This window comes from Pelodiscus sinensis, chromosome 1 (genome assembly GCF_052426305.1).
Source record: "Pelodiscus sinensis isolate ZL-2025 chromosome 1, ASM5242630v1, whole genome shotgun sequence".
In the NCBI taxonomy this organism is placed as follows: Eukaryota; Metazoa; Chordata; order Testudines; family Trionychidae; genus Pelodiscus; species Pelodiscus sinensis.
Window position 1 is genome coordinate 190,392,930 of NC_143052.1, and position 4,908 is coordinate 190,397,837.

A 4,908-nucleotide genomic window follows, 5' to 3' on the forward strand; every position below is an offset into this window, starting at 1 on the left:
TTAAGTCACCATAGTATGGCAGTTACATTGATGGGTGCAAAATTTTAGTGTAGGCACAGAGTTGGGTAGACTTAAGGTGCCTTGTGTCAACCTAATTCTATAGTGTAGCCCAGAGCTCTGTCAATGGAGTTGATCCAAAATAGCATCAGACCAGAAATTTAGCCAAGGTCAGTGTCTGTGTCTTGGACTGGTGTTTCAAACATGCTCTAAATTTGGGGAAGCAACTACAAAAAAAAAGAGAGTTAAAAGAGAATAAAAGATGGAAGCATGCAGAATAAGGGATAATGTTCTTTCAAGAGATTTTGCTTTTATCGTGTCCTAAATGCAGAGGATTAGAATGACAAGATGGGGCTATTTTTCTTAAATTAAATAATAAGCTTGACCCACTGAAAAAAAAATGCTGCTTCCCTCCTCCATATTAAAAAATAAAACACAGCAAATAATTATTTCTTGCCATGATATAATTTTTTATCTTTCTGTAGTACATTTGCATCATCTAGTGGACATCTACTCAAATTACACTAATTTCATGTAATTCAGTCAGTGTTGTGTTTTTCCACAACTTTGTACAGAGCTTTGCATGTTGGATGATTACCAGAAACAAATAAATGAGAGAATGTTTCACATTAACTCTTTGCTTAAAGGTGTCTTCTGACGAATGACAAAGCAAGGAACTCTGGGCATTCCAGTCCAAATGAGAATATTCTGATGGTGTGCCCTGGGCTGGGTAGCACTAACCTTTCCCCTTCTTCTACAAGTCTTTTCACCTTCTGTCAATACTAACGCCTGCTACTCTCTCCTCCTCTGCACTGTTCTCCTTGCCCTGCTCTCTTCCCTTGCCATTTAGCTGGTCCCCTCCACAGTAAATCCGTCAACCCCTCTCACACCAAAAACTTATGGAACTATACATATGCCATTTGCTACCATCACACAGTTCACTCTGCTTGCGTTCTACCCTTCACCGCATCATGACTAAGGACACATCTTCACTTATCATGCCAGAGATCAATTTTTTGGTGTTTGATTTAGTGGATCTACTTTAAGATCTGCTAAATCAAACACTGAGGGCAGCTCTACTCTGTGGTATTACAAGAAGTAAGGGAAGCTGACAGGAGTGTTTGCTCCCATTGGCCTCCCTCTGTAAAGAGGTTGCCAAGTTCGGCTTAAGTTAAGATGACTCCAGCTACATATTTTACATAGCTGGATTTGCTTACCTTAACCCAACTTTCTGAGTCTAATGTAGACCTGGGCTATGTTATCTATTAGACAATACTACCCCATTGTTTCCTTGTACTCCCTCAGCTGCTTTTACCTAGCTGTGATCTCTTGCCTTACACTTAGGCTATGTCTACACTGCACTGTTCTTCCGGAAAAAGCTACGCAAATTGTGAACCACAATTTGCGTAACTTTTTCTGCTTTTCTCAGAAGAGGCTTTTCCAACATTTGGCCCATCTACACTGGGCCAAATGTCAGGAAAAAACCCTTTTTCAGAACATCCCTTATTCCTCGTAAAACGAGGTTTACGGGGATGCCAAAAAAACCCGCGTTCCCTGGACGTGACAGAGTTTTTCCAAGATACCTCCATCCCAGTTTCTACTGGTGGTGCATATCCACACATGCCTTGGTGCATGTAACAACATTTATTCTGCACATGGATGGAAAAGAATTAGAGGGAACACTGGTCCTGTTCCATGACCAGGGCTCCTATGCATTATGACAATACATAATACAAATGAATAATAATGTAAATCTTCATTGTAGGGTTTTAGCCATCAGACCTGAAGCATATTTAAATATAAAACTCATGGGAGTTATGTGATGATCTCTTGACATTTCATTCTGTGTGAATTCACATAATCTGTGTTTTAGTTTTGTACATGACTAAAAGAAGTCACAAATGCTCAGGTTTCCCTTGGTTTCATGTTGAAATCATGAAATGCTATGAATTCACACATTTTTCCTGCAAAAGGAACATTAATCAAGGCTCATGAAAACAAGGGCAGATTTGGAAAGCATTCAGGAAACTGAGTCCATGCATACTGTGTAATGAAACAAACCAGGTAGATTTTGCTGCAAATCTTTCCCAGCATTCTACGGTTTATCATATTCATCTATAATTATAGATTCACTGTGCACTTGCAAACACTTTCACTAATTCCCAGGGACCTTCTTCAAAAAGATTTTATGTTTGCAGGGAGTGTTCAGTGTTGGAGGGGCCATGTATCCATGAAGACATCACTTAAAGAACTCTTCCTTAGGGAGTGTCATTTCTGAAATGTTTTTCTAGTGTACACAAAGCTTAATTACCAGGGCTTGAGAGCTGATGCTCTCTTCTCTTGTTCTGAACAGCTAGCTCTAAAAACACTAAGAAATGATGATCTCCACACACTACAGCTGAAGAAATGTGAAAACTAGAACCCTTTCACCGGGAGCAATCCAAGAAAATCCATATGATGATCACTTTAAAGTGAGGTTCTACTCTAAAATGTGACTTGGGGAAGATGAGAGCATAGGGTTCTCTGTTTATGGTTTTTCACTGATTCCAGATGTCATTTGTTCAGATGACCAAAACAAAAAACATTTCCACCAAAATGCCAGCTGAGAATCAAGCTGAGTTATTTTTTGCCTTATACATTGTCACCACCAATGAAAATTCTCTTCTTGCTGTTGTAGACCTACTGTCATCCCTATAGTTGCACAAGTGTAACTGAGGTCAGAATATAGTTCTCCATTTGGCATTTTAATAGTTCTGAGAATGATGCATAAGCCAGGATAGAATATAGCTCAATCCCCATATCTACATTGGCTCTGCATCACTAATAGAAGTAAAATGTAGCAAAAGCATAGTGCTGGCACTGAAGTCTACAGATTTGCCTGGACATCAGAAAGGAAATCTGTGGAATAAATGAAAATGGGCTATTTTTACAGTCTCTTTTTATAGTAGAACTACACTTACGTCACAGAGTGATTTTAGTAACTTGCATTTAGTTAACATTTGGCTCAAAGAATATTAGTTTAATCCAGTGTTTCTCACCACACCACTTGACGCAGCTCCCCTTGGCTGGAAATGGCAAACCGCAGCCAATGGGAACGGCACGGCTCCATGACTACAGACACTTTCGATAAACAAAGCAGCAGAGGCCTGCCAGGGGCTTACCCAGGGGAACCCACAGCCCACTATGAGAAACACTTTATTGAGCTAATACTCTTTGAGCCAAATGTTAACTAAATGCAAGTTACTAGAACTAGACTACCAAAGTCAAAAAAGTCCTTTTGAACTTCTGAAATGAGAGCTAGAGTAGCTAAGAATGTGTAAAAGTAGTTATGCAAACCATTTTAGGATGGCTTAGCTCAGTTGTATTTTAGGCCCAACGCACTTAAGCCTCACTGAAGTCTGACATGCAATTCAGCAACATTTTTACATCTGAAAGCTATATTAGATTACATCAGTTGAACTGCTGTTAAGTGTATTACACAGGCCCTGAGAGTGACTCCACAGTTAAGGGTGGGGTTAAATATTGATTTGTCCCCTATTCATAGGACTGGATGGGACTGAGAGGCCATCTAGTCCAGTCCCCTGCAGGATTAAGGCCATCCCTGACAGATGTTTGTCTAACCTGTCATCTGTTAAATCTGTCTAATGTCAAACTGGAGTATGTTCTTGCAAGGCCAACGCCACCTGGCATACCTAGAGACAAGGAAACAGATCTAAGCACTCCAATCTCAAAAAAAAAGTGCATCTTTCTTAATTATAGCTCCAAATCACTCCAAAATAAACTCTCAACCCCACTCTCACTCTGGGAATCACCACTGCTAGCTATTCAACATACTCCAGGCCAAATCTCCTGCTAGTATAAATTGGCCTAAGTCCATTAACTACATAGAAATAGGCATACTGACAGCAACTCATGGTCATATCCTACATTCTCTAGGGATGATTTTATTAAATGTCCGCTTAGATGCAATTAGTTTTTGGCATTAGTCACAGCTAATGGCCTGAAGACATCGGGCCAGCTCCTTAGCACTAAGTTCCCTTTGAACGGCCTCTGTGCTACAGCACAAAAACAGGAGCTATTGAGAATTCCACTGGCCTAGAGGAAATCTTCAGCTGGAGCATAGTTAGCATAGCCTGCCACACACCAACCTCTCTCAGCACTCCTGGGAGAGCAGGCATGTCAGAGCAGAAACAAGCATGGCTAGTGCTCACTCACTACACTCTGGCTTTTCCCCAGTTGGTATAATGGCCCTTGGGATGTTACACAATGGTGCAACAGAGAGCAGAAAAAGCTGGGAGTGATTTGTAGAGATTCATGTGTCAAAGAAATTAAGTTACTTAAAAATGTTTAGTAGATGGGCTTTTTGAACGTAACTAAAATGTATATACATTCAGGATTTTTTTACCTTATTATTTGTATCATAGCATGTAGGAGCCTACTCATGGCCTAGGCTCATATCAGATGTACTAAATCAGGGCTACTCAACAGGGGACCCACAGGCCACATGCGGCCCACAGCCTGTTTGTTTGCGGCCCGTGGTGTGGTTTGGGTTTATGTGGGGCTCCACATGCGGCTCACAAGGGGCATCCTGTGAATATGGTCTCCACTGGGAACACACTCCACAACTGGACTGTCATTGCTCATTAAAAGTGGTGTGATATGGGTGGAAATCGGGTAAATATTGCATTTTATGAATATCAGCAGAACTGACTTAAATGGGTTACTGCGGGTTGGGTAGTCTTGCCCTAATCTTTGTATTCATGCCTATCAGTGTGAAAGAAGCTATTTGCATGTATATGCAACCACACTTAAGTTGCAGCTCTCAGCATGTGCTGAGAGTATCATTGTGGCCCCCAGGGCTTCCAAAGTTGAGTAGCCGTGTACTAGATGCTGTTCAAACACACAAAAATA